Consider the following 22,876-nt stretch of genomic DNA (forward strand, 5'->3'; position numbering starts at 1 on the left):
GCTGTTCCTGAACCTGGTGTTTGTAGGAAGGTAACTGTTCCTGAACCTGGTGGTGGTGGGATGGTAGCTGTTCCTGAACCTGGTGGTGGTGGGATGGTAGCTGTTCCTGAACCTGTTGTTTGTAGGAAGGTAACTGTTCCTGAAACTGGTTGTGGTGGTGGGATGGTAGCTGTTCCTGAAACTGGTGTTTCTGGGAAGGTAGCTGTTCCTGAACCTGGTGTTTGTTGGAAGGGAGCTGCTCCTGAACATGGTTTTTGTGGGAAGGTAGCTGTTCCTGAACCTTGTGTTTGTAGTTAGGTAGTTGTTCCTATACCTGGTTGTGGTGGGAAGGTAGCTGTTCCTGAACCTGGTGGTTGTGGGAAGGTAGTTGTTCCTGAACCTGGTAGTGGTGGGAAGATAGCTGTTCCTGAATCTGGTTGTGGTGGGAAGATAGCTGTTACTGAACTTGATGGTGGTGGGAAGGTAGCTGTTCCTGAACCTGATGGTGGTGTGATGGTCGCTTTTCCTGAACCTGTTGTTTGTAGGAAGGTAACTGTTCCTGAACCTGGTGTTGGTGGGATGGTAGCTGTTCCTGAACCTGGTGTTTGTGGGATTGTAGCTGTGCCTGAACCTTGTGTTCGTAGGAATGTAGCTGTTCCTGAACCTGGTGGTGGTGGGAAGGTAGCTGTTCCTGAACCTGTTTGTGTTGGGAAGGTAGCTGTTCCTGAACATTGTGGTGGTGCGCAGGTAGCTGTTTCTGAAACTGATGTTTGTAGGAAGGTAGCTGTTCCTGAACCTGGTGTTTGTAGGAAGTAGTTGTTTCTGAACCTGGTGTTGGTGGGAAGGAAGCTGTTACTGAAACTGGTGTTTCTTGGAAGGTAGCTGTTCCTGAACCTGGTGTTTGTAGGAAGGTAACAGTTCCTGAACCTGGTGGTGGTGGCATGGTAGCTGTTCCTGAACCTGTTGTTTGTAGGAAGGTAACTGTTCCTGAACCTGGTGTTGGTGGGAAGGAAGCTGTTACTGAAACTGGTGTTTCTGGGAAGGTAGCTGTTCCTGAACCTGGTGTTTGTAGGAAGGTAACAGTTCCTGAACCTGGTGGTGGTGGCATGGTAGCTGTTCCTGAACCTGTTGTTTGTAGGAAGGTAACTGTTCCTGAACCTGGTGTTGGTGGGATGGTAGCTGTTCCAGAAACTGGTGTTTGTAGGAAGGTAGCTGCTCCTGAACATGGTTTTTGTGGGAAGGTAGCTGTTCCTGAACCTGGAGGTGGTGGGATGGTAGCTGCTCCTGAAACTGGTGTTTGTGGGAATGTAGCTGTTCCCGAACCTGGTGGTGGTGGGAAGGTGGCTGTTCCTGAAACTGGTTGTGTTGGGAAGGTAGCTTTTCCTGAACCTGGTGATGGTGGGAAGGTAACTGTTCCTGAACCTTGTGGTGGTGGGATGGTAGTTATTCCTGAACCTGTTGTTTGTAGGAAGGTAACTGTTTCTGAAACTGGTGGTGGTGGTGGGAAGGTAGCTGTTCCTGAACCTGTTTGTGTTGGGAAGGTAGCTGTTCCTGAACCTTGTGGTGGTGCGCAGGTAGCTGTTCCTGAAACTGATGTTTGTAGGAAGGTAGCTGTTCCTGAACCTGGTGTTTGTAGAAAGTAGTTGTTTCTGAACCTGGTGTTGGTGGGAAGGAAGCTGTTACTGAAACTGGTGTTTCTGGGAAGGTAGCTGTTCCTGAACCTGGTGTTTGTAGGAAGGTAACTTTTCCTGAACCTGGAGGTGGTGGGATGGTAGCTGTTCCTGAACCTGTTGTTTGTAGGAAGGTAACTGTTCCTGAACCTGGTGTTGGTGGGATGGTAGCTTTTCCAGAAACTGGTGTTTGTGTGAATGTAGCTGTTCCTGAACCTTGTGTTCGTAGGAAGTAGTTGTTTCTGAACCTGGTGTTGGTGGGAAGGTAGCTGTTCCTGAAACTGGTGTTTCTGGGAAGGTAGCTGTTCCTGAACCTGGTGGTTGTGGAACAGTAGTTGTTCCTGAACCTGGTAGTGGTGGGAAGATAGCTGTTCCTGAATCTGGTTGTGGTGGGAAGATAGCTGTTTCTGAACTTGATTGAGGAGGGAAGGTAGCTGTTCCTGAACCTGATGGTGGTGGAAATGTAACTGTTCCTGAACCTGTTGTTTGTAGGAAGGTAACTGTTCCTGAACCTGGTGTTGGTGGGATGGTAGCTGTTCCTGAACCTGGTGTTTGTGGGATTGTAGCTGTGCCTGAACCTTGTGTTCGTAGGAATGTAGCTGTTCCTGAACCTGGTGGTGGTGGGAATGTAGCTGTTCCTGAACCTGTTTGTGTTGGGAAGGTAGCTGTTCCTGAACATTGTAGTGGTGCGCAGGTAGCTGTTTCTGAAAGTGATGTTTGTAGGAACTAGCTGTTCCTGAACCTGGTGTTTGTAGGAATTAGTTGTTTCTGAACCTGGTGTTGGTGGGAAGGAAGCTGTTACTGAAACTGGTGTTTCTGGGAAGGTAGCTGTTCCTGAACCTGGTGTTTGTAGGAAGGTAACAGTTCCTGAACCTGGTGGTGGTGGGATGGTAGCTGTTCCTGAACCTGTTGTTTGTAGGAAGGTAACTGTTCCTGAACCTGGTGTTGGTGGGATGGTAGCTGTTCCAGAAACTGGTGTTTGTGGGTATGTAGCTGTTACTGAACTTTGTGTTCGTAGGAATGTAGCTGTTCCTGAACCTGGTGGTGGTGGGAAGGTAGCTGTTCCTGAACCTGTTTGTGTTGGGAAGATAGCTGTTCCTGAACCTTGTGGTGGTGCGCAGGTAGCAGTTCCTGAAACTGATGTTTGTAGGAAGGTAGCTGTTCCTGAACCTGGTGTTTGTAGGAAGTAGTTGTTTCTGAACCTGGTGTTGGTGGGAAGGTAGCTGCTCCTGAAACTGGTGTTTTTGGGAAGGTAGCTGTTCCTGAACCTGGTGTTTGTAGGAAGGTAAGTGTTCCTGAACCAGGTCGTGGTGGGATGGTAGCTGCTCCTGAAACTGGTGTTTGTGGGAATGTAGCTGTTCCCGAACCTGGTGTTGGTGGGAGGGTGGCTGTTCCTGAAACTGGTTGTGTTGGGAAAGTAGCTTTTCCTGAACCTTGTGATGGTGGGAAGGTAACTTTTCCTGAACCTTGTGGTGGTGGGATGGTAGTTATTCCTGAACCTGTTGTTTGTAGGAAGGTAACTGTTCCTGAAACTGGTGGTGGTGGTGGGATTGTAGCTGTCCAGAAACTGGTGTTTGTGGGAAGGTAGCTGTTCCTGAACCTGATGGTGGTGGAAATGTAACTGTTCCTGAACCTTGTGTTTGTAGGAAGGTATCTGTTCCTGAACCTGGTGGTGGTGGGATGTTAGCTGTTCCTGAAACTGGTGTATGTAGGAAGGTAGCTGCTCCTGAACATGGTTTTTGTGGGAAGGTAGCTGTTCCTGAACCTGGAGGTGGTGGGATGGTAGCTGCTCCTGAAACTGGTGTTTGTGGGAATGTAGCTGTTCCTGAACCTGGTGGTGGTGGGAAGGTAGCTGTTCCTGAACCTGTTTGTGTTGGGAAGGTAGCTGTTCCTGAACATTGTGGTGGTGCGCAGGTAGCTGTTTCTGAAAGTGATGTTTGTAGGAAGGTAGCTGTTCCTGAACCTGGTGTTTGTAGGAATTAGTTGTTTCTGAACCTGGTGTTGGTGCGAAGGAAGCTGTTACTGAAACTGGTGTTTCTGGGAAGGTAGCTGTTCCTGAACCTGGTGTTTGTAGGAAGGTAACAGTTCCTGAACCTGGTGGTGGTGGGATGGTAGCTGTTCCTGAACCTGTTGTTTGTAGGAAGGTAACTGTTCCTGAACCTGGTGTTGGTGGGATGGTAGCTGTTCCAGAAACTGGTGTTTGTGGGTATGTAGCTGTTCCTGAACTTTGTGTTCGTAGGAATGTAGCTGTTCCTGAACCTGGTGGTGGTGGGAAGGTAGCTGTTCGTGAACCTGTTTGTGTTGGGAAGATAGCTGTTCCTGAACCTTGTGGTGGTGCGCAGGTAGCAGTTCCTGAAACTGATGTTTGTAGGAAGGTAGCTGTTCCTGAACCTGGTGTTTGTAGGTAGTAGTTGTTTCTGAACCTGGTGTTGGTGGGAAGGTAGCTGCTCCTGAAACTGGTGTTTGTGGGAATGTAGCTGTTCCCGAACCTGGTGTTGGTGGGAAGGTGGCTGTTCCTGAAACTGGTTGTGTTGGGAAAGTAGCTTTTCCTGAACCTTGTGATGGTGGGAAGGTAACTTTTCCTGAACCTTGTGGTGGTGGGATGGTAGTTATTCCTGAACCTGTTGTTTGTAGGAAGGTAACTGTTCCTGAAACTGGTGGTGGTGGTGGGATTGTAGCTGTCCAGAAACTGGTGTTTGTGGGAAGGTAGCTGTTCCTGAACCTGATGGTGGTGGAAATGTAACTGTTCCTGAACCTTGTGTTTGTAGGAAGGTATCTGTTCCTGAACCTGGTGGTGGTGGGATGTTAGCTGTTCCTGAAACTGGTGTATGTAGGAAGGTAGCTGCTCCTGAACATGGTTTTTGTGGGAAGGTAGCTGTTCCTGAACCTGGAGGTGGTGGGATGGTAGCTGCTCCTGAAACTGGTGTTTGTGGGAATGTAGCTGTTCCCGAACCTGGTGGTGGTGGGAAGGTGGCTGTTCCTGAAACTGGTTGTGTTGGGAAGGTATCTTTTCCTGAACCTGGTGACTGTGTGAAGGTAACTGTTCCTGAACCTTGTGGTGGTGGGATGGTAGTTATTCCTGAACCTGTTGTTTGTAGGAAGGTAACTGTTCCTGAAACTGGTGGTGGTGGTGGGATGGTAGCTGTTCCAGAAACTGGTGTTTGTGGGAATGTAGCTGTGCCTGAACCTTGTGTTCGTAGGAATGTAGCTGTTCCTGAACCTGGTGGTGGTGGGAAGGTAGCTGTTCCTGAACCTGTTTGTGTTGGGAAGGTAGCTGTTCCTGAACCTTGTGGTGGTGCGCAGGTAGCTGTTCCAGAAACTGATGTTTGTAGGAAGGTAGCTGTTCCTGAACCTGGTGTTTGTAGGAAGTAGTTGTTTCTGAACCTGGTGTTGGTGGGAAGGAAGCTGTTACTGAAACTGGTGTTTCTGGGAAGGTAGCTGTTCCTGAACCTGGTGTTTGTAGGAAGGTAACTGTTCCTGAACCTGGTGGTGTTGGGATTGTAGCTGTTCCTGAACCTGTTGTTTGTAGGAAGGTAACTGTTCCTGAAACTGGTTGTGGTGGTGGGATGGTAGCTGTTCCTGAAACTGGTGTTTCTGGGAAGGTAGCTGTTCCTGAACCTGGTGTTTGTTGGAAGGGAGCTGCTCCTGAACATGGTTTTTGTGGGAAGGTAGCTGTTCCTGAACCTTGTGTTTGTAGTTAGGTAGTTGTTCCTATACCTGGTTGTGGTGGGAAGGTAGCTGTTCCTGAACCTGGTGGTTGTGGGAAGGTAGTTGTTCCTGAACCTGGTAGTGGTGGGAAGATAGATGTTCCTGAATCTGGTTGTGGTGGGAAGATAGCTGTTACTGAACTTGATGGTGGTGGGAAGGTAGCTGTTCCTGAACCTGATGGTGGTGTGATGGTCGCTTTTCCTGAACCTGTTGTTTGTAGGAAGGTAACTGTTCCTGAACCTGGTGGTGGTGGGATGTTAGCTGTTCCTGAAACTGGTGTTTGTGGGAAGGTAGCTGTTCCTGAAACTAGTGTTTGTGGGAAAGTTGCTGTTCCTGAACCTGGTGTTTGTAGGAAGTAGTTGTTTCTGAACCTGGTGTTGTTGGGAAGGTAGCTGTTCCTGAACCTTGTGTTTGTAGGAAGGTAGCTGTTCCTGAACCTGGTGGTCGTGGGAAGGTAGGTGTTCCTGAACCTGGTGTTTGTAGGAAGGTATCTGTTCCTGAACCTGGTGTTTGTAGGAAGTAGTTGTTTCTGAACCTGGTGGTGGTGGGAAGGTAGCTGTTCCTGAAACTGGTGTTTCTGGGAAGGTAGCTGTTCCTGAACCTGGTGTTTGTAGGAAGTAGTTGTTTCTGAACCTGGTGGTGGTGGGAAGGTAGCTGTTCCTGAACCTTGTGTTTGTAGGAAGGTAGCTGTTCCTGAACCTGGTGGTCGTGGGAAGGTAGGTGTTCCTGAACCTGGTGTTTGTAGGAAGGTATCTGTTCCTGAACCTAGTGTTTGTAGGAAGTAGTTGTTTCTGAACCTGGTGGTGGTGGGAAGGTAGCTGTTCCTGAAACTGGTGTTTCTGGGAAGGTAGCTGTTCCTGAACCTGGTGTTTGTAGGAAGGTAACTGTTCCTGAACCTGGTGGTGGTGATGGTAGCTGTTCCTGAACCTGGTGGTGGTGATGGTAGCTGTTCCTGAACCTGTTGTTTGTAGAAAGGTAACTGTTCCTGAACCTGGTGTTGGTGGGATGGTAGCTGTTCCAGAAACTGGTTTTTGTGTGAATGTAGCTGTTCCTGAACCTTGTGTTCGTAGGAAGTAGCTGTTTCTGAACCTGGTGTTGGTGGGAAGGTAGCTGTTCCTTAAACTGGTGTTTCTGGGAAGGTAGCTGTTCCTGAACCTGGTGGTTGTGGAACAGTAGTTGTTCCTGAACCTGGTAGTGGTGGGAAGATAGCTGTTCCTGAATCTGGTTGTGGTGGGAAGATAGCTGTTTCTGAACTTGATGGTGGTGGGAAGGTAGCTGTTCCTGAACCTGATGGTGGTGGAAATGTAACTGTTCCTGAACCTGTTGTTTGCAGGAAGGTAACTGTTCCTGAACCTGGTGTTGGTGGGATGGTAGCTGTTCCTGAACCTGGTGTTTGTGGGAATGTAGCTTTGCCTGAACCTTGTGTTCGTAGGAATGTAGCTGTTCCTGAACCTGGTGGTGGTGGGAAGGTAGCTGTTCCTGAACCTGTTTGTGTTGGGAAGGTAGCTGTTCCTGAACCTTGTGGTGGTGCGCAGGTAGCTGTTTCTGAAACTGATGTTTGTAGGAAGGTAGCTGCTCCTGAAACTGGTGTTTGTGGGAATGTAGCTGTTCCCGGACCTGGTGTTGGTGGGAAGGTGGCTGTTCCTGAAACTGGTTGTGTTGGGAAGGTAGCTTTTCCTGAACCTGGTGATGGTGGGAAGGTAACTGTTCCTGAACCTTGTGGTGGTGGGATGGTAGTTATTCCTGAACCTGTTGTTTGTAGGAAGGTAACTGTTCCTGAAACTGGTGGTGGTGGTGGGATGGTAGCTGTTCCAGAAACTGGTGTTTGTGGGAATGTAGCTGTGCCTGAACCTTGTGTTCGTAGGAATGTAGGTGTTCCTGAACCTGGTGGTGGTGGGAAGGTAGCTGTTCCTGAACCTGTTTGTGTTGGGAAGGTAGCTGTTCCTGAACCTTGTGTTTGTAGGAAGTTGTTGTTTCTGAACCTGGTGTTGGTGAGAAGGAAGCTGTTACTGAAACTGGTGTTTCTGGGAAGGTAGCTGTTCCTGAACCTGGTGTTTGTAGGAAGGTAACTGTTCCTGAACCTGGTGGTGGTGGGATGGTAGCTGTTCCTGAACCTGTTGTTTGTAGGAAGGTAACTGTTCCTGAAACTGGTTGTGGTGGTGGGATGGTAGCTGTTCCTGAAACTGGTGTTTCTGGGAAGGTAGCTGTTCCTGAACCTGGTGTTTGTTGGAAGGGAGCTGCTCCTGAACATGGTTTTTGTGGGAAGGTAGCTGTTCCTGAACCTTGTGTTTGTAGGTAGGTAGTTGTTCCTATACCTGGTTGTGGTGGGAAGGTAGCTGTTCCTGAACCTGGTGGTTGTGGGAAGGTAGTTGTTCCTGAACCTGTTTGTGTTGGGAAGGTAGCTGTTCCTGAACCTTGTGGTGGTGCGCAGGTAGCTGTTCCAGAAACTGATGTTTGTAGGAAGGTAGCTGTTCCTGAACCTGGTGTTTGTAGGAAGTAGTTGTTTCTGAACCTGGTGTTTGTAGGAAGTAGTTGTTTCTGAACCTGGTGTTTGTTGGAAGGGAGCTGCTCCTGAACATGGTTTTTGTGGGAAGGTAGCTGTTCCTGAACCTTGTGTTTGTAGGTAGGTAGTTGTTCCTATACCTGGTTGTGGTGGGAAGGTAGCTGTTCCTGAACCTGGTGGTTGTGGGAAGGTAGTTGTTCCTGAACCTGGTAGTGGTGGGAAGATAGCTGTTCCTGAATCTGGTTGTGGTGGGAAGATAGCTGTTACTGAACTTGATGGTGGTGGGAAGGTAGCTGTTCCTGAACCTGATGGTGGTGTGATGGTCGCTTTTCCTGAACCTGTTGTTTGTAGGAAGGTAACTGTTCCTGAACCTGGTGGTGGTGGAATGTTAGCTGTTCCTGAAACTGGTGTTTGTGGGAAGGTAGCTGTTCCTGAAACTAGTGTTTGTGGGAAAGTTGCTGTTCCTGAACCTGGTGTTTGTAGGAAGTAGTTGTTTCTGAACCTGGTGTTGGTGGGAAGGTAGCTGTTCCTGAACCTTGTGTTTGTAGGAAGGTAGCTGTTCCTGAACCTGGTTGTGGTGGGATGCTAGCTGTTCCTGAAACTGGTGTTTGTAGGAAGGTAGCTGCTCCTGAACATCGTTTTTGTGGGAAGGTAGCTGTTCCTGAACCTGGTGGTGGTGGGATGGTAGTTATTCCTGAATCTGTTGTTTGTAGGAAGGTAACTGTTCCTGAAACTGGTGGTGGTGGTGGGATGGTAGCTGTTCCAGAAACTGGTGTTTGTGGGAATGTAGCTGTGCCTGAACCTTGTGTTCGTAGGAATGTAGCTGTTCCTGAACCTGGTGGTGGTGGGAAGGTAGCTGTTCCTGAACCTGTTTGTGTTGGGAAGGTAGCTGTTCCTAAACCTTGTGGTGGTGCGCAGGTAGCTGTTCCTGAAACTGATGTTTGTAGGAAGGTAGCTGTTCCTGAACCTGGTGTTTGTAGGAAGTAGTTGTTTCTGAACCTGGTGTTGGTGGGAAGGAAGCTGTTACTGAAACTGGTGTTTCTGGGAAGGTAGCTGTTCCTGAACCTGGTGTTTGTAGGAAGGTAACTGTTCCTGAACCTGGTGGTGGTGGGATGGTAGCTGTTCCTGAACCTATTGTTTGAAGGAAGGTAACTGTTCCTGAAAATGGTTGTGGTGGTGGGAATGTAGCTGTTCCTGAACCTGATGGTGGTGGAAATGTAACTGTTCCTGAACCTTGTGTTTGTAGGAAGGTATCTGTTCCTGAACCTGATGGTGGTGGGATGCTAGCTGTTCCTGAAACTGGTGTTTGTAGGAAGGTAGCTGCTCCTGAACATGGTTTTTGTGGGAAGGTAGCTGTTCCTGAACCTGGTGGTGGTGGGATGGTAGTTATTCCTGAACCTGTTGTTTGTAGGAAGGTAACTGTTCCTGAAACTGGTGGTGGTGGTGGGATGGTAGCTGTTCCAGAAACTGGTGTTTGTGGGAATGTAGCTGTGCCTGAACCTTGTGTTCGTAGGAATGTAGGTGTTCCTGAACCTGGTGGTGGTGGGAAGGTAGCTGTTCCTGAACCTGTTTGTGTTGGGAAGGTAGCTGTTCCTGAACCTTGTGGTGGTGCGCAGGTAGCTGTTCCTGAAACTGATGTTTGTAGGAAGGTAGCTGTTCCTGAACCTGGTGTTTTTAGGAAGTAGTTGTTTCTGAACCTGGTGTTGGTGGGAAGGAAGCTGTTACTGAAACTGGTGTTTCTGGGAAGGCAGCTGTTCCTGAACCTGGTGTTTGTAGGAAGGTAACTGTTCCTGAACCTGGTGTTGGTGGGATGGTAGCTGTTCCAGAAACTGGTGTTTGTGGGAATGTAGCTGTTCCTGACCTTTGTATTCGTAGGAATGTAGCTGTTCCTGAACCTGGTGGTGGTGGGAAGGTAGCTGTTCCTGAACCTGTTTGTGTTGGGAAGATAGCTGTTCCTGAACCTTGTGGTGGTGCGCAGGTAGCAGTTCCTGAAACTGATGTTTGTAGGAAGGTAGCTGTTCCTGAACCTGGTGTTTGTAGGAAGTAGTTGTTTCTGAACCTGGTGTTGGTGGGAAGGTAGCTGTTCCTGAAACTGGTGTTTTTGGGAATGTAGCTGTTCCTGAACCTGGTGTTTGTAGGAAGGTAAGTGTTCCTGAACCAGGTCGTGGTGGGATGGTAGCTGCTCCTGAAACTGGTGTTTGTGGGAATGTAGCTGTTCCCGAACCTGGTGTTGGTGGGAAGGTGGCTGTTCCTGAAACTGGTGTTTGTGGGAAGGTAGCTGTTCCTGAACCTGATGGTGGTTGAAATGTAACTGTTCCTGAACCTTGTGTTTGTAGGAAGGTATCTGTTCCTGAACCTGGTGGTGGTGGGATGTTAGCTGTTCCTGAAACTGGTGTTTGTAGGAAGGTAGCTGCTCCTGAACATGGTTTTTGTGGGAAGGTAACTGTTCCTGAACCTGGTGGTGGTGGGATGGTAGCTGCTCCTGAAACTGGTGTTTGTGGGAATGTAGCTGTTCCCGAACCTGGTGGTGGTGGGAAGGTGGCTGTTCCTGAAACTGGTTGTGTTGGGAAGGTAGCTTTTCCTGAACCAGTTGATGGTGGGAAGGTAACTGTTCCTGAACCTTGTGGTGGTGCGCAGGTAGCTGTTCCTGAAACTGATGTTTGTAGGAAGGTAGCTGTTCCTGAACCTGGTGTTTGTAGGAAGTAGTTGTTTCTGAACCTGGTGTTGGTGGGAAGTAAGCTGTTACTGAATCTGGTGTTTCTGGGAAGGTAGCTGTTCCTGAACCTGGTGTTTGTAGGAAGGTAACTGTTCCTGAACCTGGTGGTGGTGGGATGGTAGCTGTTCCTGAACCTGTTGTTTGTAGGAAGGTAACTGTTCCTGAAACTGGTTGTGGTGGTGGGATGGTAGCTGTTCCAGAAACTGGTGTTTCTGGGAAGGTAGCTGTTCCTGAACCTGGTGTTTGTTGGAAGGGAGCTGCTCCTGAACATGTTTTTTGTGGGAAGGTAGCTGTTCCTGAACCTTGTGTTTGTAGTTAGGTAGTTGTTCCTACACCTGGTTGTGGTGGGAAGATAGCTGTTCCTGAATCTGGTTGTGGTGGGAAGATAGCTGTTACTGAACTTGATGGTGGTGGGAAGGTAGCTGTTCCTGAACCTGATGGTGGTGTGATGGTCGCTTTTCCTGAACCTGTTGTTTGTAGGAAGGTAACTGTTCCTGAACCAGGTGGTGGTGGGATGTTAGCTGTTCCTGAAACTGGTGTTTGTGGGAAGGTAGCCGTTCCTGAAACTAGTGTTAGTGGGAAAGTTGCTGTTCCTGAACCTGGTGTTTGTAGGAAGTAGTTGTTTCTGAACCTGGTGTTGGTGGGAAGGTAGCTGTTCCTGAACCTTGTGTTTGTAGGAAGGTAGCTGTTCCTCAACCTGGTGGTGGTGGGATGCTAGCTGTTCCTGAAACTGGTGTTTGTAGGAAGGTAGCTGCTCCTGAACATGGTTTTTGTGGGAAGGTAGCTGTTCCTGAACCTGGTGGTGGTGGGATGGTAGTTATTCCTGAACCTGTTGTTTGTAGGAAGGTAACTGTTCCTGAAACTGGTGGTGGTGGTGGGATGGTAGCTGTTCCAGAAACTGGTGTTTGTGGGAATGTAGCTGTTCCTGAACCTGGTGTTTGTAGGAAGGTAACTGTTCCTGAACCTGGTGGTGGTGGGATGGTAGCGGTTCCTGAACCTGTTGTTTGTAGGAAGGTAACTGTTCCTGAAAATGGTTGTGGTGGTGGGATGGTAGCTGCTCCTGAACATGGTTTTTGTGGGAAGGTAGCTGTTCCTGAACCTTGTGTTTGTAGGTAGGTAGTTGATCCTATACCTGGTTGTGGTGGGAAGGTTGCTGTTCCTGAACCTGGTGGTTGTGGGAAGGTAGTTGTTCCTGAACTTGTTAGAGGTGGGAAGATAGCTGTTCCTGAATCTGGTTGTGGTGGGAAGATAGCTGTTACTGAACTTGATGGTGGTGAGAAGGTAGCTGTTCCTGAAACTAGTGTTTGTGGGAAAGTTGCTGTTCCTGATCCTGGTGTTTGTAGGATGTAGTTGTTTCTGAACCTGGTGGTGGTGGGAAGGTAGCTGTTCCTGAACCTTGTGTTTGTAGGAAGGTAGCTGTTCCTGAACCTGGTGTTCGTGGGAAGGTAGGTGTTCCTGAACCTGGTGTTTGTAGGAGGGTATCTTTTCCTGAACCTGGTGTTTGTAGGAAGTAGTTGTTTCTGAACCTGCTGGTGGTGGGAAGGTATCTGTTCCTGAACCTGTTTGTGTTGGGAAGGTAGCTGTTCCTGAACCTTGTGGTGGTGCGCAGGTAGCTGTTCCTGAAACTGATGTTTGTAGGAAGGTAGCTGTTCCTGAACCTGGTGTTTGTAGGAAGTATTTGTTTCTGAACCTGGTGTTGGTGGGAAGGAAGCTGTTCCTGAAACTGGTGTTTCTGGGAAGGTAGCTGTTCCTGAACCTGGTGTTTGTAGGAAGGTAACTGTTCCTGAACCTGGTGTTGGTGGGATGGTAGCTGTTCCAGAAACTGGTGTTTGTGGGAATGTAGCTGTTCCTGACCTTTGTATTCGTAGGAATGTAGCTGTTCCTGAACCTGGTGGTGGTGGGAAGGTAGCTGTTCCTGAACCTGTTTGTGTTGGGAAGATAGCTGTTCCTGAACCTTGTGGTGGTGCGCAGGTAGCAGTTCCTGAAACTGATGTTTGTAGGAAGGTAGCTGTTCCTGAACCTGGTGTTTGTAGGAAGTAGTTGTTTCTGAACCTGGTGTTGGTGGGAAGGTAGCTGTTCCTGAAACTGGTGTTTTTGGGAATGTAGCTGTTCCTGAACCTGGTGTTTGTAGGAAGGTAAGTGTTCCTGAACCAGGTCGTGGTGGGATGGTAGCTGCTCCTGAAACTGGTGTTTGTGGGAATGTAGCTGTTCCCGAACCTGGTGTTGGTGTTAAGGTGGCTGTTCCTGAAACTGGTGTTTGTGGGAAGGTAGCTGTTCCTGAACCTGATGGTGGTTGAAATGTAACTGTTCCTGAACCTTGTGTTTGTAGGAAGGTATCTGTTCCTGAACCTGGTGGTGGTGGGATGTTAGCTGTTCCTGAAACTGGTGTTTGTAGGAAGGTAGCTGCTCCTGAACATGGTTTTTGTGGGAAGGTAACTGTTCCTGAACCTGGTGGTGGTGGGATGGTAGCTGCTCCTGAAACTGGTGTTTGTGGGAATGTAGCTGTTCCTGAACCTGGTGTTTGTAGGTAGGTAGTTGTTCCTATACCTGGTGGTGGTGGGAAGGTGGCTGTTCCTGAAACTGGTTGTGTTGGGAAGGTAGCTTTTCCTGAACCAGGTGATGGTGGGAAGGTAACTGTTCCTGAACCTTGTGGTGGTGCGCAGGTAGCTGTTCCTGAAACTGATGTTTGTAGGAAGGTAGCTGTTCCTGAACCTGGTGTTTGTAGGAAGTAGTTGTTTCTCAACCTTGTGTTGGTGGGAAGGAAGCTGTTACTGAAACTGGTGTTTCTGGGAAGGTAGCTGTTCCTGAACCTGGTGTTTGTAGGAAGGTAACTGTTCCTGAACCTGGTGGTGGTGGGATGGTAGCTGTTCCTGAACCTGTTGTTTGTAGGAAGGTAACTGTTCCTGAAACTGGTTGTGGTGGTGGGATGGTAGCTGTTCCTGAAACTGGTGTTTCTGGGAAGGTAGCTGTTCCTGAACCTGGTGTTTGTTGGAAGGGAGCTGCTCCTGAACATGGTTTTTGTGGGAATGTAGCTGTTCCTGAACCTTGTGTTTGTAGGTAGGTAGTTGTTCCTATACCTGGTTGTGGTGGGAAGGTAGCTGTTCGTGAACCTGGTGGTTGTGGGAAGGTAGTTGTTCCTGAACCTGGTAGTGGTGGGATGATAGCTGTTCCTGAATCTGGTTGTGGTGGGAAGATAGCTGTTACTGAACTTGATGGTGGTGGGAAGGTAGCTGTTCCTGAACCTGATGGTGGTGTGATGGTCGCTTTTCCTGAACCAGTTGTTTGTAGGAAGGTAACTGTTCCTGAACCTGGTGGTGGTGGGATGTTAGCTGTTCCTGAAACTGGTGTTTGTGGGAAGGTAGCTGTTCCTGAAACTAGTGTTTGTGGGAAAGTTGCTGTTCCTGAACCTGGTGTTTGTAGGAAGGTAGCTGTTCCTGAACCTGGTGGTCGTGGGAAGGTAGGTGTTCCTGAACCTGGTGTTTGTAGGAAGGTATCTGTTCCTGAACCTGGTGTTTGTAGGAAGTAGTTGTTTCTGAACCTGGTGGTGGTGGGAAGGTAGCTGTTCCTGAAACTGGTGTTTCTGGGAAGGTAGCTGTTCCTGAACCTGGTGTTTGTAGGAAGTAGTTGTTTCTGAACCTGGTGGTGGTGGGAAGGTAGCTGTTCCTGAACCTTGTGTTTGTAGGAAGGTAGCTGTTCCTGAACCTGGTGGTCGTGGGAAGGCAGCTGTTCCTGACCCTGGTGTTTGTAGGAAGGTATCTGTTCCTGAACCTGGTGTTTGTAGGAAGTAGTTGTTTCTGAACCTGGTGGTGGTGGGAAGGTAGCTGTTCCTGAAACTGGTGTTTCTGGGAAGGTAGCTGTTCCTGAACCTGGTGTTTGTAGGAAGGTAACTGTTCCTGAACCTGGTGGTGGTGATGGTAGCTGTTCCTGAACCTGTTGTTTGTAGGAAGGTAGCTGTTCCTGAACCTGGTGGTCATGGGAAGGAAGGTGTTCCTGAACCTGGTGTTTGTAGGAAGGTATCTGTTCCTGAACCTTGTGTTCGTAGGAAGTAGCTGTTTCTGAACCTGGTGTTGGTGGGAAGGTAGCTGTTCCTGAAACTGGTGTTTCTGGGAAGGTAGCTGTTCCTGAACCTGGTGGTTGTGGAACAGTAGTTGTTCCTGAACCTGGTAGTGGTGGGAAGATAGCTGTTCCTGAATCTGGGTTGTGGTGGGAAGATAGCTGTTTCTGAACTTTATTGAGGTGGGAAGGTAGCTGTTCCTGAACCTGATGGTGGTGGAAATGTAACTGTTCTTGAACCTGTTGTTTGTAGGAAGGTAACTGTTCCTGATCCTGGTGTTGGTGGGATGGTAGCTGTTCCTGAACCTCGTGTTTGTGGGAATGTAGCTGTGCCTGAACCTTGTGTTCGTAGGAATGTAGCTGTTCCTGAACCTGGTGGTGGTGGGAAGGTAGCTGTTCCTGAACCTGTTTGTGTTGGGAAGGTAGCTGTTCCTGAACCTTGTGGTGGTGCGCAGGGAGCTGTTTCTGAAACTGATGTTTGTAGGAAGGTAGCTGTTCCTGAACCTGGTGTTTGTAGGAAGTAGTTGTTTCTGAACCTGGTGTTGGTGGGAAGGAAGCTGTTACTGAAACTTGTGTTTCTGGGAAGGTAGCTGTTCCTGAACCTTGTGTTTGTAGGAAGGTAACTATTCCTGAACCTGGTGGTGGTGGGATGGTAGCTGTTCCTGAACCTGTTGTTTGTAGGAAGGTAACTGTTCCTGAAACTGGTAGTGGTGGGAAGATAGCTGTTCCTGAATCTGGTTGTGGTGGGAAGATAGCTGTTATTGAACTTGATGGTGGTGGGAAGGTAGCTGTTCCTGAACCTGATGGTGGTGTGATGGTCGCTTTTCCTGAACCTGTTGTTTGTAGGAAGGTAACTGTTCCTGAACCTGGTGGTGGTGGGATGTTAGCTGTTCCTGAAACTGGTGTTTGTGGGAAGGTAGCTGTTCCTGAAACTAGTGTTTGTGGGAAAGTTGCTGTTCCTGAACCTGGTGTTTGTAGGAAGGTAGCTGTTCCTGAACCTGGTGGTCGTGGGAAGGTAGGTGTTCCTGAACCTGGTGTTTGTAGGAAGGTATCTGTTCCTGAACCTGGTGTTTGTAGGAAGTAGTTGTTTCTGAACCTGGTGGTGGTGGGAAGGTAGCTGTTCCTGAAACTGGTGTTTCTGGGAAGGTAGCTGTTCCTGAACCTGGTGTTTGTAGGAAGTAGTTGTTTCTGAACCTGGTGGTGGTGGGAAGGTAGCTGTTCCTGAACCTTGTGTTTGTAGGAAGGTAGCTGTTCCTGAACCTGGTGGTCGTGGGAAGGCAGCTGTTCCTGACCCTGGTGTTTGTAGGAAGGTATCTGTTCCTGAACCTGGTGTTTGTAGGAAGTAGTTGTTTCTGAACCTGGTGGTGGTGGGAAGGTAGCTGTTCCTGAAACTGGTGTTTCTGGGAAGGTAGCTGTTCCTGAACCTGGTGTTTGTAGGAAGGTAACTGTTCCTGAACCTGGTGGTGGTGGTGATGGTAGCTGTTCCTGAACCTGTTGTTTGTAGGAAGGTAGCTGTTCCTGAACCTGGTGGTCATGGGAAGGTAGGTGTTCCTGAACCTGGTGTTTGTAGGAAGGTATCTGTTCCTGAACCTTGTGTTCGTAGGAAGTAGCTGTTTCTGAACCTGGTGTTGGTGGGAAGGTAGCTGTTCCTGAAACTGGTGTTTCTGGGAAGGTAGCTGTTCCTGAACCTGGTGGTTGTGGAACAGTAGTTGTTCCTTAACCTGGTAGTGGTGGGAAGATAGCTGTTCCTGAATCTGGGTTGTGGTGGGAAGATAGCTGTTTCTGAACTTGATTGAGGTGGGAAGGTAGCTGTTCCTGAACCTGATGGTGGTGGAAATGTAACTGTTCTTGAACCTGTTGTTTGTAGGAAGGTAACTGTTCCTGAACCTGGTGTTGGTGGGATGGTAGCTGTTCCTGAACCTCGTGTTTGTGGGAATGTAGCTGTGCCTGAACCTTGTGTTCGTAGGAATGTAGCTGTTCCTGAACCTGGTGGTGGTGGGAAGGTAGCTGTTCCTGAACCTGTTTGTGTTGGGAAGGTAGCTGTTCCTGAACCTTGTGGTGGTGCGCAGGGAGCTGTTTCTGAAACTGATGTTTGTAGGAAGGTAGCTGTTCCTGAACCTGGTGTTTGTAGGAAGTAGTTGTTTCTGAACCTGGTGTTGGTGGGAAGGAAGCTGTTACTGAAACTGGTGTTTCTGGGAAGGTAGCTGTTCCTGAACCTGGTGTTTGTAGGAAGGTAACTGTTCCTGAACCTGGTGGTGGTGGGATGGTAGCTGTTCCTGAACCTGTTGTTTGTAGGAAGGTAACTGTTCCTGAAACTGGTTGTGGTGGTGGGATGGTAGCTGTTCCTGAAACTGGTGTTTCTGGGAAGGTAGCTGTTCCTGAACCTGGTGTTTGTTGGAAGTGAGCTGCTCCTGAACATGGTTTTTGTGGGAAGGTAGCTGTTCCTGAACCTTGTGTTTGTAGGTAGGTAGTTGTTCCTATACCTGGTTGTGGTGGGAAGGTAGCTGTTCCTGAACCTGGTGGTTGTGGGAAGGTAGTTGTTCCTGAACCTGGTAGTGGTGGGAAGATAGCTGTTCCTGAATCTGGTTGTGGTGGGAAGATAGCTGTTACTGAACTTGATGGTGGTGGGAAGGTAGCTGTTCCTGAACCTGATGGTGGTGTGATGGTCGCTTTTCCTGAACCTGTTGTTTGTAGGAAGGTAACTGTTCCTGAACCTGGTGGTGGTGGGATGTTAGCTGTTCCTGAAACTGGTGTTTGTGGGAAGGTAGCTGTTCCTGAAACTAGTGTTTGTAGGTAGGTAGTTGTTCCTATACCTGGTTGTGGTGGGAAGGTAGCTGTTCCTGAAACTGGTGGTTGTGGGAAGGTAGTTGTTCCTGTACCTGGTAGTGGTGGGAAGATAGCTGTTCCTGAATCTGGTTGTGGTGGGAAGATAGCTGTTACTGAACTTGATGGTGGTGGGAAGGTAGCTGTTCCTGAACCTGATGGTGGTGTGATGGTCGCTTTTCCTGAACCTGTTGTTTGTAGGAAGGTAACTGTTCCTGAACCTGGTGGTGGTGGGATGTTAGCTGTTCCTGAAACTGGTGTTTGTGGGAAGGTAGCTGTTCCTGAAACTAGTGTTTGTGGGAAAGTTGCTGTTCCTGAACCTGGTGTTTGTAGGAAGGTAGCTGTTCCTGAACCTGGTGGTCGTGGGAAGGTAGGTGTTCCTGAACCTGGTGTTTGTAGGAAGGTATCTGTTCCTGAACCTGGTGTTTGTAGGAAGTAGTTGTTTCTGAACCTGGTGGTGGTGGGAAGGTAGCTGTTCCTGAAACTGGTGTTACTGGGAAGGTAGCTGTTCCTGAACCTGGTGTTTGTAGGAAGTAGTTGTTTCTGAACCTGGTGGTGGTGGGAAGGTAGCTGTTCCTGAACCTTGTGTTTGTAGGAAGGTAGCTGTTCCTGAACCTGGTGGTCGTGGGAAGGCAGCTGTTCCTGACCCTGGTGTTTGTAGGAAGGTATCTGTTCCTGAACCTGGTGTTTGTAGGAAGTAGTTGTTTCTGAACCTGGTGGTGGTGGGAAGGTAGCTGTTCCTGAAACTGGTGTTTCTGGGAAGGTAGCTGTTCCTGAACCTGGTGTTTGTAGGAAGGTAACTGTTCCTGAACCTGGTGGTGGTGATGGTAGCTGTTCCTGAACCTGTTGTTTGTAGGAAGGTAGCTGTTCCTGAACGTGGTGGTCATGGGAAGGTAGGTGTTCCTGAACCTGGTTTTTGTAGGAAGGTATCTGTTCCTGAACCTTGTGTTCGTAGGAAGTAGCTGTTTCTGAACCTGGTGTTGGTGGGAAGGTAGCTGTTCCTGAAACTGGTGTTTCTGGGAAGGTAGCTGTTCCTGAACCTGGTGGTTGTGGAACAGTAGTTGTTCCTTAACCTGGTAGTGGTGGGAAGATAGCTGTTCCTGAATCTGGGTTGTGGTGGGAAGATAGCTGTTTCTGAACTTGATTGAGGTGGGAAGGTAGCTGTTACTGAACCTGATGGTGGTGGAAATGTAACTGTTCTTGAACCTGTTGTTTGTAGGGAGGTAACTGTTCCTGAACCTGGTGTTGGTGGGATGGTAGCTGTTCCTGAACCTCGTGTTTGTGGGAATGTAGCTGTGCCTGAAACTTGTGTTCGTAGGAATGTAGCTGTTCCTGAACCTGGTGGTGGTGGGAAGGTAGCTGTTCCTGAACCTGTTTGTGTTGGGAAGGTAGCTGTTCCTGAACCTTGTGGTGGTGCGCAGGGAGCTGTTTCTGAAACTGATGTTTGTAGGAAGGTAGCTGTTCCTGAACCTGGTGTTTGTAGGAAGTAGTTGTTTCTGAACCTGGTGTTGGTGGGAAGGAAGCTGTTACTGAAACTGGTGTTTCTGGGAAGGTAGCTGTTCCTGAACCTTGTGTTTGTAGGAAGGTAACTGTTCCTGAACCTGGTGGTGGTGGGATGGTAGCTGTTCCTGAACCTGTTGTTTGTAGGAAGGTAACTGTTCCTGAAACTGGTTGTGGTGGTGGGATGGTAGCTGTTCCTGAACCTGGTGTTTGTTGGAAGGGAGCTGCTCCTGAACATGGTTTTTGTGGGAAGGTAGCTGTTCCTGAACCTTGTGTTTGTAGGTAGGTAGTTGTTCCTATACCTGGTTGTGGTGGGAAGGTAGCTGTTCCTGAACCTGGTGGTTGTGGGAAGGTAGTTGTTCCTGAACCTGGTAGTGGTGGGTAGATAGCTGTTCCTGAATCTGGTTGTGGTGGGAAGATAGCTGTTACTGAACTTGATGGTGGTGGGAAGGTAGCTGTTCCTGAACCTGATGGTGGTGTGATGGTCGCTTTTCCTGAACCTGTTGTTTGTAGGAAGGTAACTGTTCCTGAACCTGGTGGTGGTGGGATGTTAGCTGTTCCTGAAACTGGTGTTTGTGGGAAGGTAGCTGTTCCTGAAACTAGTGTTTGTGGGAAAGTTGCTGTTCCTGAACCTGGTGTTTGTAGGAAGTAGTTGTTTCTGAACCTGGTGTTGGTGGGAAGGTAGCTGTTCCTGAACCTTGTGTTTGTAGGAAGGTAGCTGTTCCTGAACCTGGTGGTCGTGGGAAGGTAGGTGTTCCTGAACCTGGTGTTTGTAGGAAGGTATCTGTTCCTGAACCTGGTGTTTGTAGGAAGTAGTTGTTTCTGAACCTGGTGGTGGTGGGAAGGTAGCTGTTCCTGAAACTGGTGTTTCTGGGAAGGTAGCTGTTCCTGAACCTGGTGTTTGTAGGAAGTAGTTGTTTCTGAACCTGGTGGTGGTGGGTAGGTAGCTGTTCCTGAACCTTGTGTTTGTAGGAAGGTAGCTGTTCCTGAACCTGGTGGTCGTGGGAAGGTAGGTGTTCCTGAACCTGGTGTTTGTAGGAAGGTATCTGTTCCTGAACCTGGTGTTTGTAGGAAGTAGTTGTTTCTGAACCTGGTGGTGTTGGGAAGGTAGCTGTTCCTGAAACTGGTGTTTCTGGGAAGGTAGCTGTTCCTGAACCTGGTGTTTGTAGGAAGGTAACTGTTCCTGAACCTGGTGGTGGTGATGGTAGCTGTTCCTGAACCTGTTGTTTGTAGGAAGGTAGCTGTTCCTGAACCTGGTGGTCATGGGAAGGTAGGTGTTCCTGAACCTGGTGTTTGTAGGAAGGTATCTGTTCCTGAACCTTGTGTTCGTAGGAAGTAGCTGTTTCTGAACCTGGTGTTGGTGGGAAGGTAGCTGTTCCTGAAACTGGTGTTTCTGGGAAGGTAGCTGTTCCTGAACCTGGTGGTTGTGGAACAGTAGTTGTTCCTGAACCTGGTAGTGGTGGGAAGATAGCTGTTCCTGAATCTGGGTTGTGGTGGGAAGATAGCTGTTTCTGAACTTGATTGAGGTGGGAAGGTAGCTGTTCCTGAACCTGATGGTGGTGGAAATGTAACTGTTCTTGAAACTGTTGTTTGTAGGAAGGTAACTGTTCCTGAACCTGGTGTTGGTGGGATGGTAGCTGTTCCTGAACCTGGTGTTTGTGGGAATGCAGCTGTGCCTGAACCTTGTGTTCGTAGGAATGTAGCTGTTCCTGAACCTGGTGGTGGTGGGAAGGTAGCTGTTCCTGAACCTGTTTGTGTTGGGAAGGTAGCTGTTCCTGAACCTTGTGGTGGTGCGCAGGGAGCTGTTTCTGAAACTGATGTTTGTAGGAAGGTAGCTGTTCCTGAACCTGGTGTTTGTAGGAAGTAGTTGTTTCTGAACCTGGTGTTGGTGGGAAGGAAGCTGTTACTGAAACTGGTGTTTCTGGGAAGGTAGCTGTTCCTGAACCTTGTGTTTGTAGGAAGGTAACTGTTCCTGAACCTGGTGGTGGTGGGATGGTAGCTGTTCCTGAACCTGTTGTTTGTAGGAAGGTAACTGTTCCTGAACCTGGTGTTGGTGGGATGGTAGCTGTTCCAGAAACTGGTGTTTTTGGGAATGTAGCTGTTCCTGAACTTTGTGTTCGAAGGAAGTAGCTGTTCCTGAACCTGGTGGTGGTGGGAAGGTAGCTGTTCCTGAACCTGTTTGTGTTGGGAAGATAGCTGTTCCTGAACCTTGTGGTGGTGCGCAGGTAGCTGTTCCTGAAACTGATGTTTGTAGGAAGGTAGCTGTTCCTGAACCTGGTGTTTGTAGGAAGTAGTTGTTTCTGAACCTGGTGTTGGTGGGAAGGTAGATGTTCCTGAAACTGGTGTTTTTGGGAAGGTAGCTGTTCCTGAACCTGGTGTTTGTAGGAAGGTAAGTGTTCCTGAACCAGGTCGTGGTGGGATGGTAGCTGCTCCTGAAACTGGTGTTTGTGGGAATGTAGCTGTTCCCGAACCTGGTGTTGGTGGGAAGGTGGCTGTTCCTGAAACTGGTTGTGTTGGGAAAGTAGCTTTTCCTGAACCTGGTGATGGTGGGAAGGTAACTTTTCCTGAACCTTGTGGTGGTGGGATGGTAGTTCTTCCTGAACCTGTTGTTTGTAGGAAGGTAACTGTTCCTGAAACTGGTGGTGGTCGTGGGATGGTAGCTGTTCCTGAACCTTGTGGTGGTGCGCAGGGAGCTGTTTCTGAAACTGATGTTTGTAGGAAGGTAGCTGTTCCTGAACCTGGTGTTTGTAGGAAGTAGTTGTTTCTGAACCTGGTGTTGGTGGGAAGGAAGCTGTTACTGAAACTGGTGTTTCTGGGAAGGTAGCTGTTCCTGAACCTTGTGTTTGTAGGAAGGTAACTGTTCCTGAACCTGGTGGTGGTGGGATGGTAGCTGTTCCTGAACCTGTTGTTTGTAGGAAGGTAACTGTTCCTGAACCTGGTGTTGGTGGGATGGTAGCTGTTCCAGAAACTGGTGTTTTTGGGAATGTAGCTGTTCCTGAACTTTGTGTTCGAAGGAAGTAGCTGTTCCTGAACCTGGTGGTGGTGGGAAGGTAGCTGTTCCTGAACCTGTTTGTGTTGGGAAGATAGCTGTTCCTGAACCTTGTGGTGGTGCGCAGGTAGCTGTTCCTGAAACTGATGTTTGTAGGAAGGTAGCTGTTCCTGAACCTGGTGTTGGTGGGAAGGTAGCTGTTCCTGAAACTGGTGTTTTTGGGAAGGTAGCTGTTCCTGAACCTGGTGTTTGTAGGAAGGTAAGTGTTCCTGAACCAGGTCGTGGTGGGATGGTAGCTGCTCCTGAAACTGGTGTTTGTGGGAATGTAGCTGTTCCCGAACCTGGTGTTGGTGGGAAGGTGGCTGTTCCTGAAACTGGTTGTGTTGGGAAAGTAGCTTTTCCTGAACCTGGTGATGGTGGGAAGGTAACTTTTCCTGAACCTTGTGGTGGTGGGATGGTAGTTCTTCCTGAACCTGTTGTTTGTAGGAAGGTAACTGTTCCTGAAACTTGTGGTGGTGGTGGGATGGTAGCTGTTCCAGAAACTGGTGTTTGTGGGAAGGTAGCTGTTCCTGAACCTGATGGTGGTGGAAATGTAACTGTTCCTGAACCTTGTGTTTGTAGGAAGGTATCTGTTCCTGAACCTGGTGGTGGTGGGATGTTAGCTGTTCCTGAAACTGGTGTTTGTAGGAAGGTAGCTGCTCCTGAACAAGGTTTTTGTGGGAAGGTAGCTGTTCCTGAACCTGGTGGTGGTGGGATGGTAGCTGCTCCTGAAACTGTTGTTTGTGGGAATGTAGCTGTTCCCGAACCTGGTGCTGGTGGGAAGGTGGCTGTTCCTGAAACTGGTTGTGTTGGGAAGGTAGCTTTTCCTGAACCTGGTGATGGTGGGAAGGTAACTGTTCCTGAACCTTGTGGTGGTGGGATGGTAGTTATTCCTG

Source organism: Hemitrygon akajei, chromosome 11, assembly GCF_048418815.1.
Source record: "Hemitrygon akajei chromosome 11, sHemAka1.3, whole genome shotgun sequence".
Classification (NCBI taxonomy): domain Eukaryota; kingdom Metazoa; phylum Chordata; class Chondrichthyes; order Myliobatiformes; family Dasyatidae; genus Hemitrygon; species Hemitrygon akajei.